Below are 15720 nucleotides of genomic sequence, written 5' to 3' on the forward strand. Positions count from 1 at the left end.
TTTTGAGAAACCCAATTGATGATCATCCCCCCCTTTTTTGGGTGTTTCCTATGATATCCTATGTGAAGAATCTCTTGCCAAGCTCAAAAATCATGGGGATTTCCTTCTTGTTTTCTTCTAAGATCTTTATAGTTTTAGCTCTAAAATTTAGATCTTTGATCCATTTTACATCCATTTTTGTTTATAGTGTGTGGTAAGAGTCTAACTTCATACTTTTGTGTGTGAATATCTAGTTGGTCCAGCACCATTGGTTGGAGAGAACTTTTTTTTTCAGAGTACATTCTCTGAGCATCCTTTTGAAAATCAATTGACCATAGATGAATGATTCATTTCTGGCCTCTGAGATATGTTTTACTTATCCCTATGTCTATCCTTAGGCGGGTACCACATTCATGTTGACTATAGCTTCATAAGTGAGTTTTAGTGAGTTTTTAAATCTAAAAAAAAATTTTTTTAATGTTTATATATTTTTGAGAGAGAGAGAGATGGACACAGAGTGCGAGCAGGGAAGGAGCGGAGAGACAGGGACACACAGAATCTGAAGCAGGCTCCAGGCTCTGAGCTTTCAGCACAGAGCCCAATGTGGGGCTCGAACTCATGTGAGAACATGACCTGAGCAGAAGTTGGATGCCAAACCAACTGAGCCACGCAGGTGCCCCAGTGAGTTTTGAAAACTAGAATTGTCAGTCCTGAAAATGTGTTCTTCTTCAGGATTTTTTGGATGTTCTGAGTCCATGCAATTCCACAGAAATTTTAAGATCGTCTTTTCTTAGAGTACAAAATAGGCATGTGGGCATTTGATAGGGATCGCATTTAATCTACTAATTGCTACGGAGAGTATAGCTTCCTAACAATTGTAGTTCTTTACATTTTGTAAGGTAAATAAGATAAAATAATAAAAAATTTCAGTATGAACCATCTGTTTATCTACTTTTGTCTTAGTACAGAAAAACTATAAAGATAAATGTGGGGCCATTACTAAACTTGGGTTGTTATTTATTTAAATGTTTTATTATGTTTCTAGAAATTGTGAAAGGTAGTCATAAATTTGCTAATCTAAAGAATACTGGCATAGCAAACAGTTCACAGTTGCTTCCTATTTAATTTTCACTAGAAAACTAAGGTCTCTAGAGTTAGGAATTCTAATAAATATAACTTAGGCTACTAAAAACAATAAGGAAAACAGCTATGTGCTCCAGGAAAGTAAGAGGTGTGTTTTTTGAGGGAAAAAAGTATGAAGAAAGGGAATACATTTTGTGTTGAAGGAAAAGAAAAATAATTTTGTCCTAACATGAGTCCGGTTGTTCAAAGAATCCTTAGATCGAGATCTAAATGTATAAGAGAAAACTGTAGTAGGATTTTGGAAAAGAAACCTGGAAAGGAATTTTAAGTGTGGTCAGTACTGGTTAAATTTTAAAGATATTCAGTAAAGAAATGATGTTTCATATCAAAATACATGGATGAAAAATTAAAATTGTGTTTTCTCTGGGTTAAAAGGTCAAAATTCTCTTGAACTATTGGTCTGCTCTTATTAAAAATGGAAACAAAAGGTTTATTCACTTTTAACCTTATCTGCCTAGAATACAAGCACTCTGTTTTACCAAAATACTTCCTATGTTTATCAGAAATGTCATTCATTGAAAACAAATTGTTTATAATATTTCAGAAGTCCTACATGTTGCTTATAACTAGGTAACTTTCTCTACTTGCCTTTAAAATGTGTTTGTGTTGGGTGTCAGAGGAATAAACACATTTTCTTGTCAATTGCATCGTAATGAACTCTACTCACATCTTTGGCCATGACCACTTTTACGGCTTCTCATGCACAGTGACCGTGTTACTCCCATGCTCCTGCAATGTGTTTCATCATCAAGGATATTCATGGAGAGGACTTTTGACAAACTTCGGGTTTTGATACCATTAGGATAGTAACACCGAGGTGTAAATTCCAAGAACTAATAGGAAAACTGGATTCAAATGGCACAAAACTTAATACCATGGCACTGAATGTACAGAGAAGGATAAATACAATTTTCGTGACATTTTCTTTAAAACATTGCTGCCTTTTAAAAACAGTTTCTTTCCTTCAGATTCAAGGAACTTCTTTTAAGCACACTTACGTATAATGACATGATGAAATCTACCTATGTCAACCAATGAAGCCATTTATTTTTCTCCCTACCTGATCCTTCCAGACCTCATAAACTGTCAGTGACTCTCTCATATTTTATGGCGATACATTTATTAGCACAAGTTTGATAAGATTCCATTTTTCTTGTAACAGACTACAATACCAAGATATTGACTAGAATGTCGTAATACCAAGATATTGACTAGAATGTCGTATTTGAAAGGGATATGCAGATGCAAATACTCCATATCACCAGACAGCTTTATGTACCTAACATTGACTTTATGGTTCCAATGCAGCTTCTTGGAAGTATCAGCCTGCCACCTGCTTACAGAGTTCCCAGCAACTCTTCCAGTGCGTCAAGCAGGACATTTTCTGGAAGGTGCAGGAAACTTGGGATTGCTGGGACCCTGAGCACAGAGAAATTGCCCACTTCTACAGGTGTTGCAGGCTAAGTCTTATGGCAGGTTTTTGGCACCAGTTTGGCTGGACTTTTGGCCTGCAGGGGCTGCTAAATGTTCACTCTAGAGGTTTCTTATAAAAGTCCCAGCAAAGCAAGTTTTAAAGAGTCTATATGGTCAACAGCTATTTTGCTGTAGTTAGGTAAATAATCATCACACCAAGTTCTTTTTGAAATCACACTTATTTTGCAAACAAATGAATGTCCATTAGGCTGTAAGGAATAAAAACAAGGGTGGTTGTAGAGGAAATAATTTTTTTCAATAAACACATGGGTACATACTTGATTCTAATCCTGTTCATTAAAACCTGGACTAGAACCTGATTTCCATAGCTTCCTACAATGTCTGGCTATAGGTCTCAAACCTAACATTTTGATTTTTCTCCCATCAAATGAGCTGGACTAACACTGCCCTTTGCCAGGTGTCGTGCAAAGTAAATCCGAACAACTTTCTGTAACTTCAGAGAAAGTTGATGTACCTTCACAGCAGCTCACACACAGGCAGTCTTCATGTTCTTCCTCTCCTTCCCTTCCCCATCCTCAGCCCCTGATTCCTTCCTGTCCTGAGGCCCCTGACCTTCCCCAACCCTCCACCTCTCATCTGGAGCCCCAAACCTGACTATGGCTCAGTCCACAGCCCCTGCCAAGTCACACCTTCCTACTCCCCTCCTGCTCCTTCCTTATCTGTGCAAAACTGGGATGTCATTTCTGGGCATAGGGTCTGGGGTTCACTATCAAACTCTACAGTGCTCCAGCTCTAACCCCAAAGACCTCACCCCTCCTCACAACCTTCCTTTACAACACGTTTAGGTTCTGTGTCCTCTCTCTTGTCCTAGACACCGTCAACTCCCTGAACATGGGGACCCTTCCTGTCACGTCCACATGGGTCCCACATCCCCAGAGTCATTTGTGGCATACACTAGGTGTTCAGGAAGTGCTATGGATGCACATTATCTGGGCAGCACTGTATCAACACTCAGACACACCTGGACTCTTTGTTCCTGGCTCTGTCCTGACCCGTCACAGATCTGTTCCCAGAACAGCTGGCCCCTGATGCCCAGGAACTTCTCCTCGGTAGGAGAATCTCCTACAATGTGTTCCTGCCAAGGACAGGCTTGGGGGCCTGAAGTTAATAGAATATGGATCATTTGCTAACCAAAGTTCCTTGAAATTGTTCTCAGACTACAGTTTACACCAAACGAAGGAAGCAGCTGACTTGGCCAAAGAGAGGAGATTGCTAGAGGAGCCCTGTTGCTGGGGAAACAACAGATTTTTGTCGCACTTCTCCAAAGGACTGGGCACTGGGCAAGCAGTGAGATTCTTGTCCCATGCTGAGTTGTAATAATCAGCCTCGTCGTCTGCCTGGAGCCCAGTGATGCTCAAGGAGACTGTGTTGCCAGACCCAGAGCCAGAGAACTGGTCTGGGACCCCCAAAAGACGAGTGTTCTCATAGATGATAGTTTTAGGGGTCATTCCTGGGAGCTGTTGGTACCAAAACACACAATAACCGGCCCCAATGTTGGCTGGGCTTCCAGTGCAGGAAATGGTGAGCGTCTGGCCCAGGGACCCAAACACTGAAGATGGCTGAGTCAGCACAGACTGGGCCAAGGACTCTGGAAGAAGAAGAGACAGAGAGGATGAGGCTGGGGTCTAGAGAAAGAGGAGGAAGCGGGGCCCCTTCCCCTGTATCTGCATCCAGTCACCTATGCAGCAAGCAAGTAGGATGAGGAGGAGAGAGAACCAGGCCATGGGGGAGGTCATCACCTTTCCTGCCCTGTGTGACCCCACTGCTGAGCAGATCTTCCCTAACCCCTCCTTCCCCTCTTCATCCTCTGAGAGAGGGAGGGCTCATCCATGCATGAGACCCTCAACTCTCTGACCCTTCACAGACCCATCATCCCTTGGTCCCTCATCCTGAGGAGGTCAGGGGTGGGCAGGGCAGGGGCTGTTTGGGGCCAGGGGGTGGGAGGTCCCAGATGGGAGCCCTGAGCAGAAGGCAAAGGCAGTGCCAGGTGGCAGATCCCAAGTCTCAATAACCATGACCCCTCAGAACCAGGCCCTGAGTGACCCCTAGTGTCCAGTCACAGACACACCATTGTGTGACATGGTGACCAGAGTCCATCAGAGAGACAGCTCCACCCTCCCCACTGCTCCCTTGCTCGTTCATGGGTCAAGACTGAGCTGGTATCTCTGGGACACACTCCTTTGAGATCATGATCAAGTTCAGAACAGTGACAGGTCTCCATGGACAGGTGTTCCCTTCTGTCCAGGAGGCTGGCCGTTCCTCTTATGGGATTCCTCCCTGGTTTCCAGAACTCCCCTTCCACTCGTGTTCACACAGCCCTGAGGAGTTGGGGAGCACTCCTTTCCGGGTTGTGTAGAAGCACTCGTGTCTGTTCCTAGAAGGGTTAAGCCCTAAAAGCCTCAGTCATCTGTCACTATTTCCACCAGTTTAGAAAACAGTCCTCCTCACGCTGTGGGCACAGATTCCCTCCTATTATCTGTTCTGTAAACACATAGACCCAACTCTGCAAAAGCCCTGCCAAGTGAGGCTGTGTGTGGCATTGACCTCAGAGCACAAAGGGCAAACCTGCAGGGAGTTCTAGGAGGGAAGGAGTGACAGCTGCAGGTGTTCTGACAGGGACCTGTTTGCAGACTTCATGTGTTAATCACCTATTAGACAACAGTTACCTTAAAATGAATGTGTGTCATTTTTTCCAAAAACTCAGCTCCAAAAGAATGATTTAAACTCAGTGACAGTTTCAATGGGAAGGTACAGGTTCAATTGCGAGTGTGTTTCCCCAGACCCATGTTTATTGCAGACAGAATATGATTTAAAATAGTGGTTGCCAAATGCGTGAAAACATAATGGAAAATATGTGACATTTAGTTCTTGGTTGAATAGGGGCCAATACCTTGCTTAAATCTCTTGATTCATTATTGTTATTACTATTCTTATTATTATTTTAATAAAGATTTTGCATATTAGGTCTGGTCTAACAGGTAAAGTAGGAAAGCCCAAAATGGTGCCCTGGGAAACACCATGAGGAGCCTGTTCCAGTGAACTTCACACTGATCTCTCTGGTGGAATGAACAAACACAAAGTTTGCTGCATGGAACGATAAGGGGTCAGACTCCTCTCAGGGTGGGTAAAGCAATAGTCACTGTGTCTTGTGTTCACCGTGTTCAGGATAGAAAAATTGCTCAGTCAGCCGCCGCTGATTAGAGGAATGAATTGCCACTAGCTAAGGCCAATTTGACCCAGAAAATTCTTTCAAAGATCCCATATAGATGCCAGCTGAGGTGGAGATAAGGGGCACTGTGTCTCTGAGGTCACAGGCCCTGTAGCCCTGACTTGAGACAGACGTTTCAGCAGAGACCTATCCTGGCTGGAGGTGTCTCTGGAGTGTCTGAGGGTGACAGTCCAGCCCTGAGAGGATGCAGAGTGTGCCTCGTGTCCCCGTGGGCCTTGAGCTCCAAGGGAGCAGCACTGAGGCTGCTGTCCCAGAATCAGTGCACTGATCAACTTCAGGCGCTACCTGGAATCCAGACATGGTTGAGGGCTCAGCCGCCCATGGGGACAGAGACTCACCCAGGGATCCCTGAGCGTCAGCCTCATCCCAGGAGAGCAGGTGTTCAAAGCAAGTCCTGCCCTGCTGATGGGACTCCAGTGACACTCGCTGTCACTGGGTTTCCTGCTCATGGGGATTCTGTTTCCTCGATTGTGATGCTGATGAAGGCTGGGTGAGCACAGGTTGACAATGACTCCTGGGGAGACAGAGGAACCTGGAAAGTGTCAAGTCCAGGACACTATACACTAGCTCATGCTGGACAAAGCAGGAAAGAATATCCAATGGGAAGAAGACAGTGTCTTCAACAAATGGTGTGGAGTAAACTGGACAGCAACGTGCAGAAGAACGACTGTACCACTTTCTTACACCATAATCAAAAATGAACTCAAAATAGATGAAAGACCCACGGGTGAGACAGGGAACCGTCAAAATCCAAGAGAAGCACGCAGACAGCAACGTTTGACCTCGGCCATAGCAAATTCTTACTGGAACTGCAGGACACAAGGGCGGGCCTCCCCTCGATGAGCCACTCAGCATAAAGTTTTTTTTATTTATTATTTTTTAAAAATGTTCGTGTGTTTATTTACTTTTGAGACAGAGAGCAACAGAGCATGAGTGGGGGAGGGGCAGAGACAGAGGGAGACACAGAATCTGAAGCAGCTTCCAGGCTCCGACCTGTCAGCACAAAGCCCCATGCAGGGCTCGATCCCACGAACCGGGAGACCATGACCCGAACAGAAGAGGACACTTAATGACTGAGCCACCCAGGCTCCCTGGGATGAAGATTATTTTGAGTTAAAAAGCAGTCAAGGTCCACACACACAGGAAAAGCTCTTCATGTCTCTTCAACTGACTAAAAAATTCAGTGCGAGCACCTGCTCTGGGAAGCCAGCTGGCACCACAGACAACTGCACTAGGATATGGACATGGTGGGGGAGACCGTGGGGGGGGGGGGGAGGGGCAGCCAGCAAGCCCTGTTTGGTCACAGTCCTCTGTGTCCCATCATTTCCCAGGGGCCCTGCACACATTGTTTTCCCAACATCTACTCTAGTCTTCTTCTTCTCTGTGATGTGCATTTCTTTGCATTGAATACTAGACCCCTACCTCGTCTATGTAATTCAGAAAAACATAGATCTCATTTTGTCTGCGTGTCTTTTGACTTTCTAGGTCTCTGTTGATTCCCATATGTTCACTATTAAATTTATTCTGTGTCATTTCAACCTCCTCAAGGACAGGTCTCACCATAGAGGACTCTCCCCTACAGGAGCCTCCACAGAAGCTTCTCAAAAAAAGAGGCTTGGAGACAAGGTCTGTGGACCCAGGGGTTTTGGTCTCACTTCCTCATTATCTGAGACACTGTGAGTAACCAAAGCTGCTCCCACTGCCATGAGCTATAGCACAGTAATAGTCAGCCTCGTCCTCAGGCTGCAGCCCAGAGATGAGCAGAAGCCCTGCATTGGCCGAGGCATCTTTGGACCCAGAGAAGCAGCTGGGGACCCCAGGGCCCTGGTGCTTATCTGAGTCTGAGTAGTAGTACAGGAGATACTGGGGAGGGCTCCTTGGCTTCTGCTGGAACCAATTTATGTAGTAGCCTCCAACACTGAACCCGCTGTTCAGGGTGCAGGTGAGTCTGGCTGTTGTTCCCGGAGATGGCAGACAGGGAGGGCGGCTGGGTCAGCACAGGCTGAGACAGGGAACCTGCAAACACAGACACTCGTCAGTGATGGAACCAGAAATGCGGGGAAAATGTCCCAAAATGCTGAGCATGGGAAGCATCCTTTGAGGCCCCCCTGTGTCCCTGAGGCCAGTCCCTACCTGTCCATTGAGACACAAGCATGAGGACTAGAAGAGGCCAAGCCATGGTGACACAGACCCTGGTACCCACACTGGGCTGGGCTGCCCCAGGCCTCCTTTTCTCCTCCACCCTCTGCCACAGGAGGAGCTGTCCATGCAAATGAAGTCCATCTAGTGACTGCCCAGACCCTCCCTGAGCCCTGGTGCTTCAGCCCAGCTGAAGGACACACCCTGGGGACGATGGAGGTTGGCTTCACCACTGGGGAGAACCCTGGGAGGAAGCACCTGCATGCACAACGCACAGGTTCCTGCTCAAGGGACCTTGCCACACCAGAAGGGACACACATGCTGACTTCCCATCAAGGAGCCCAGAGCCCAGTCCCCAGGCCCAGGCTCTGAGCAGTTGTGAAGACACCACAGGGTACTCCCACAGCGCCCCCTCTTGGCTGACAGGCACATACCTCACTGTGTCCAACAGCCCTGAGAGCCCAGCTGGCTTCCTCAGCTCCTTTTGTTCACACATCCTTGAGCTGAATCATGGCCAACGTGATCCAATAGTACCACCTGTGATGACTGCAGTGTTTTGCACTCTCAGAAGGAGTCCTGGTCTCTGTGAGACGCAAACATTACCTCCCATTAGTGGTAAGTTGTTGACATCTGGCAGAAGATGCTGCAGACTTCATATCCCTGCACTGGTGTGCGAGGTAGCATCTGTAAACCTTGGGAATGTTTTTCAGCTCCTATGCATTGTAGCGATGGATGCCAACGAGTGCCCAATAAATTGGGTTTTGTTTTAATCTGCGATTTTTCAGCTCATTTATTGGCTAAGTGATTTATCAAGGAAAGGGAAAACAATGAATTTATCTTTGATGAAGTCCAATGTATCAGGTTTTTTATGGCTTGTGCTAATGGGGTCTTATCTAAACATGTTTATACAAACCCTAGAGCCCGAAGATTTTTTCCATTTTTATGTTTACAACTGTATACTTTACAATTATGTCAATAATCCTTTCAGTGAATTTTTTTATGAAGTCAGAGTTTTCGGTGAGATTCATTTCTCTCGATGGATATCCTGTGGTTCTGTGGACATTTGTTCAAAGGCCATCCTTCCTCCTCTGAAAGGCTTCTGCAACCTTGTCAATAAGGTTTTCTAATCCATAAGTATCCATAAGTATTTCTTACCCATACTTTTACGAGTTTGGTTCTGAGTTTTCTGTTCTGTTACATTGGCCACTGTGTACCTTCCATCCACACCACTCTGTCTTGTGATAGGAATTGAATTACACTTCTCTACAAGTTGGGAAGAATTGTCATCTCTACTATATTGACTCTTCTAATCCTTAAACACAACATATCCCTCCACGGTTTGGGATCCACTTTGATTACATTTCCCAGCACTGTCGAGATTTCAGCATCCATGTCCTGTACGTGTTTTGTTAAATATTCACCCAAATACTTCATCATGGAGTGGTTTGAAGTGTTATTCTTACATTGTTTTTCACAAGTTTATTGCTCATACAGACGCAACTAAATGATCTTTCTACGTTGATCTTGTGTTCTGCCACCTTCCCGAAATTGCTTATTACCCTTTGAATTCATATATTTACATACATATTCATAGCTCCCTTTGTATTTTTCTCTTATATCATCCTCTGGCCTGAAAATAGGGACAGTAACGTCTTGTTCTCCTTAGTCTGTATGCCTCTCTTTGTTTGACTTGTCTTATGGTTTGGTCAGGCACATCCAGTCCTATGGCTAACAGCAGTGTTGAGACTGGACATGATGACCTTGGTAGCTACCCTGGGGGGAAAGCATTCAGAGCTTACCTCAGTGTGTGTTAGCTGTGGTGTTTCATCATTTTCTTTATCAAGGTGAGGATGTGCTCCTCTATTTTCATTGTCTGAGATGTTGTCTTTTTCATTCATTCATTCATTCATTCATTCTCATTCTTTGTCATGAATAGGTTTTGCACTGTGTGAAATGCTTTTTCTGTATTGATTGATAAGACCAGGGTTTTTGATTTTGTAAGTAATTTTTAAAATTCAGTGTATTCATTTATTTATTTAGAGAGAGAATGATAGCTTGAGCTGGGGATGGGGAGAGAGAAGAGGAGAGAAAAGATCTCAAGTAGATTCCACGTTGTCAGCATGGAGCCCCATGGAGCGCTTGATCTCAGGAACCCTGAGATCATGACCTGAGCTGAAATCAAGTGTCCTATGCTTAACTGAGCCAAGCTGGTGCCCCAGGATTTTTCTTATTTGGCCTGTTAATATTGGAGATTACATTGACTGATTGTTTAATATAAAACTAGCCTTGCATCCCCATAATACACCCCATTTCATCGTTGTATTTCTTGTGATACATATATATATAAGTGAACACTATTTTTTAATATTTTCTTTGAAATAGTTTTCTTGTTATTTGCGTGAGGTATTCCATTTTTTGTCTGTTTTGTGCTAGGGTGCTATTGACACCAGCTACTGAATGACAATTTTAGAAAGAATGATTTCTGGGGCATCAGGGTGGCACAGCGTACTATTCATGATTTCTGCACATGTTGTGGTCTCACGGTTCATGGCATCGAGCCCATCAGAGGGTTCTGTGCTGACAGTGCAGAGTCTGCTTGGGTTTCTCTCTCTCTTTCCCTCTTTCTCTCTCTCTCTCTCTCTCTCTCTCTCTCTCTCTCAAAAACAAACAAACTTAAAAGAAAAGAAAGAATTCTTAACTTAACTCAATTCAGCATATTGATCCACAAGCGAGGAATATCTATTCATTCATCCCAGTTTTCTCTAATTTCTTTTACAATGCTTTGTAGTTTTCCATATACAAGACTTTCAATTTTCCCAAAATATATCCTTAAGAATTACATAATTATATCACTATAAGTGGAACTGCTTTTATTTTTATATACTGATGGTTTATTGCCTCTATATAGACTACCATTTATCTCCTCATTCTGTTTTTGTAACCTGAAGGCCAGAATTGAAGCAATCAGACCCAAACCATCTGCGACTGAGCCCTAGAGCTGATTGGGAATCAACACCTTTTGTTCTCGGACATCTCCACTGAATATTTTTTTTATCTCTCAGCAACAAAGTTTGCCTTTGAAAACATGAACACGGTGAGAATGGGTCGTCAGTGTAAAAATATAACTGAAGGAAAGGATATGACAGTGTCACATCATCTGTCTCTGGGACAACGGAGGGTCTGTTGAAGATCTGAGCACAGAAGTCACCCCCTGAGCCACCTGAAGGGTAACGTCACCAGATGCAGAGGGTGAAGGGAGATTTTATCTCACTTCCCAATGGGACTGATGCTCTACATAAGCATTAGCACTATCCTGGCATATGAGACAGTAATAGTCAGCTTCTCCTCATGCTGGAGTCCAGAGATATCAGAAAACCTGAACTGGTCAAAGCATCTTCAGATCCGGAAAATGATAGGAGGCCCAAGATCCCTGAAGTGCACCTGACTCTGATTTGAATCTCAGCAGAAACCAGGGATGGCTCTTTGCCTTCTGCCAGTGCCTATATATGGTGTTACTTCTCAGGGTGTAGATGTGGGTCAGCACAGTCTGGGAGAGGTTTGCCTCTTCCAAACACAGACACTCCTGTGTAATGGGGCAGGGATGGAGGTGAAGCTGCTTGGGGGTCTGATCCAAAGGGGTTGACAGAGGGGCAGGGGACTCCCCAGTTGTCCGAGAACCAGAAGGGAATGTGAGGGGACTACATGCAGCTGTATGTTCTGTCCATTTTCCTCCCGAGGGATGGACCCTGGAGATAGGAAACTACAGCAAGGTCACTTCTAGTTTCCTCTGAAATCCTAACATGGAGATGGAGGTCAGACCTGAAGAGCCAAGGGAGAGACTGAAGGTCTGAGGGACCCAGGAACAGATGGGAAAAGAGGAGGGAGGGTTTGGGGGTGTTGGCAGGGAGAGTCTGTAGGATCTGGTCCAGATTCACAATAGCTGGTTCAGACAGAGGGTACTTTGACTATGACTAGGGTTATTGTCAATATATCATCTGTGGGTACATCAGCAGTGACAAAAGGTCCCGCTTTAAGGAATCACATGGTGACACTGATGTGTGGACGAATGATTGCTGGGCAGCACGTTCAGGTGCAGACACAGTATTTATTCCTGCACATCTTCTCCAGACCCCGTGGGAACATGCGGTTGGGCTCTGTTACGTCAACTGTCAGCGTCTTCCCGAGAGGCCCAATTTTCTGTCACATTACATTCAAACACGAGCGTTTCTATTTTCCCTGTTCAAGGAAAGATCTTTCAGCAGAAGAATCCCATGTGCATGTGTCTCCAGGTGTTTCATACTGAAAAGATGCTCGGAATCATGATCTTTGTGCACATGTATTTTCTCTCGCTTGCTCGCTATCTGAGACGCTGTGAGCAATGAAAGCCGCTCCCACTGCCATCAGCTGTAGCACAGTAACAGCCTCGTCCTCAGGCTGCGGCCCAGAGAGGAGCAGAAGCCCTGCCTTGGACAAAGCATCTTTGGATCCAGTCAACAGGCTGGGTACCCTGGAGTCCTGCTGCTTATCTCAGTGGGTGTAATAGGATAGGTTGTACCAGGGAGGGCTGCCTGAGTGAATGCTCCTCAAGCAGCTGTGCAAGGACCACAGTGCAGTCCCACAGTGCACCCTGCTGGTCATGGGGCATTCACCTGGCCATGGCCCAAATCCCTATGCATCCTGCTGATTTTTGCAGCTCACAGGATCCCTGTGTATTCACACATCAGTGATCTGATCCACAGATAGTGTCATCCCGTTGCATTGCCCATGATTACCGTAGTGGTTTTCACTCTCAGAGGGAGTCCTGGTTGATGGAAGATGCAAGCATTTACCACAACTCCAAGTGAATCTGTGGGCACCCTAGAGAAGGTACTGCAAAAATCACATCCCTCCCTTGGTATGCAATGTTGAATGTACCTACATTTGGAGTGTTAATAACACATGTGCATTGAAGCAATGGATTCCAAATACACTCCCATAAATTCAGCTTTATTTTATTCTGCGATGTTGCAGCTCATTTCATTGTCTTACTGATTTACTAAGTAAAGGAAAAACCGTGAGTTTATCTTTGATGAAGTCCAATTTATCAGTCTTTTTTATTTTATGGGTTGTGCTGATGGTGATTTGTCTCAACATTCTGGTTCAAATCCTAGATCCTAACGATTTTCTCCTCCATGTTTTCTCAAAGTTTACAACTTTATGTTGCACAGTTATGTCTAGGATCCATTTTAAAATTTTTCAGAAGGTAAGAATTTTAGTTGAGTTTCATTTCTCTCTATGGATATCTATAGATATCCATCTATAGATATATCTATAGGCCAAATTTTCTATGGCCATTTGTCCAAAAGGCCTTCTTTCCTCCTTTGAAAAGCTTCTGAAAGTTTATCAAAAATACTCTTCCACACTTTTGTCAGTCTGTTTTTCTGGTCTCTATTGGATTACATTGACAAATGTGTCTACCTTTCCATCCATATCAATCTGTCTTGTTATGATAGCAGTGGATTAACATTTTATACAATTTGAGAAGAATAACATATTTTAGAAGTTTATTTATTTTGAAAGAGTGAGAGTGGGAGAGGGGCAGAAAGAGAGGGAGAGAGAGAGAAAGAATTCCAAGCAGGCTCCCCACTGTCAGCACAAATGCTGATGTGAAGCTTGAACTCACGAACTGTGAGATCATGACCTAAGCCAAAGACAAGACCAGTTCGCTTAACTGACTGAGCCACCCAGGCACCCCAGGAAGAATGACATCTGCTCTATGAGCCTTCCATACCACCAACAGGTCATGTCTCTCCATTCTTTTAGTTTGAATTTGATTTATCAGCATTGTCCACTTTTCAGCCTCCATGGCCTGTACATGTGTTGTTAAATATGCATCTAAATATTTCATTATTGAGTGGTTTTATGTGGTAATATAACCCAGATTTACATGTCCATTACTGTATATACACATCTAAATGATCTGTATATATTGATCTTGTATTGTATGACCTTCCTGAAATTGTTTATTACTCTTTGACTTTATATATTTACATACATATTTGTATCTTCTTTTGTAGTTTTCCTTTAGATCATCCTCTCACCTGAAAAGAGGGATGTTTATGTCTTCTTTGTTGTCTGTATGCTTTTCATTTTTTTCTTGCTTTATGGTTCTGTCAGACACATTGAGTCCTATGTTGAACAGAAGCATTTTGAGATTGAACATGATCGCTTTAGTCCCCGCCCTGGGGTGGGGGGGATCTTTCTGCGCTTCCCCTCCATGTATATTAGCTGAAGGCCTTTTATAGTTCCTTTATCAAGCTGAGGATGTGCTCCTCTATTTTTTGTTCTCTGATAATTTTTGTCATTTTCACTAACTGTCACTCATTCATTGTCTTTTATTATGATTCGATTTTGAATGGGGTGAAATGGCTTTTCTGTATTGATTGATAAAATAATGGATTTTTTTTGTCTTTAGTCTTTTAATACAAGACATTACATGGATTGATTTTTGACCTCCAGGTATTTGCGATCTTTCCCATTTTGTTCTTGTGGTTGACTTCAAGTTTCATAGCATTGTGGTATGAAAATACTCATGGTATGATCTCAACCTTCTTATACTTGTTGAGAGCTGATTTGTGACCTAGTTTGTGATCTATTCTGAGAATGTTCCCTGTACACTTGAGAAGAATGTGCATTTTTCTGCTTTAGGGTGAAATGTTCTGAATATATCTGTTAAGTTCATATGGACTAGTGTGTCATTCAAATCCATTTTTCCTTATTGATTTTCTGCCTAGATGATCTGTCCATTGCTGTAAGTGGTTGTGAAAGTCCCCTACTACAGGTGTATTACTATCAATGAATTTCATCATGCTTGTTATTAACTCATTTATATATTTGGGGGCACGCAAACACACAAATATGGACACTTGTTTGATTTTCTTCATGCATAGACCCCTTAATTATGATATAATGTCAATCTTCATCTCTTTACATTCTTTGTTTTGAAATCTAGTACATCTGATATAAGCATGGCTGTTCTGGCTCTCTTTTGACATCCGTTAGCATGATAGGCAGTTCTTCATTCTCTCACTTTCTTTTCCTTTAATTTTTTGATGCTTATTTATTTTTGAGAAAGAGAGAGAGAGAGGAGGGACAGAGAGAGAGGGAAACAGAGAATCCAAAGCGGCCTCCTCACTGTCAGCACAAAGTTGATTCAAACCCATGAACCATGAGATCATGACCTGAACCAAAAGTGGGACACTCAACCCTTGAGCCAGCCAGGCACCCATCCATCCCCTCATTTTCAATTCGCAGGTGTTGCCAGCTCTAAAATGAGTCTCTTGTAGGCAGCATATATATGGATACTGTTTTTTTTTATTAATTCTGATACCTTACATCTTTTGATTGGAGCATTTAGTGCATTTACAGAGCGATTATTGAAAGATATGACCTTAAAAAAAAGGGGGGGGGGGGGCGTGCCTGGGTGGCTCAGTCGGTTAGTGAAGTGCTTAGAAAAAAACCTACCACTCTAGTAACAATTAAAAATGTTAATTTCTAGGGGCGTCTGGGTGGCTCAGTCGGTTAAGTCTCCGACTTCGGCTCAGGTCATGATCTTGAGGTCCGTGAGTTCTAGCCCCGTATCAGGCCTTGTGCTGACAGCTCAGAGCCTGGAGCCTGCTTCATATGCTGTGTATCCCTCTCTCTGACCCTCCCCTGTTCATGCTCTGTCTCTCCCTGTCTCAAAAATAAACGTTAAA

General features: G+C 43.8%; 1 pseudogene; it reads right to left on the reverse strand.

Moving 5' to 3' along the window:
- Nucleotides 1-7493: 7493 nt before the first annotated feature.
- Nucleotides 7494-8024, reverse strand: LOC122203917 (annotated as a pseudogene).
- Nucleotides 8025-15720: the final 7696 nt, after the last annotated feature.

This window comes from Panthera leo, chromosome D3 (assembly GCF_018350215.1).
Source record: "Panthera leo isolate Ple1 chromosome D3, P.leo_Ple1_pat1.1, whole genome shotgun sequence".
In the NCBI taxonomy this organism is placed as follows: Eukaryota; Metazoa; Chordata; class Mammalia; order Carnivora; family Felidae; genus Panthera; species Panthera leo.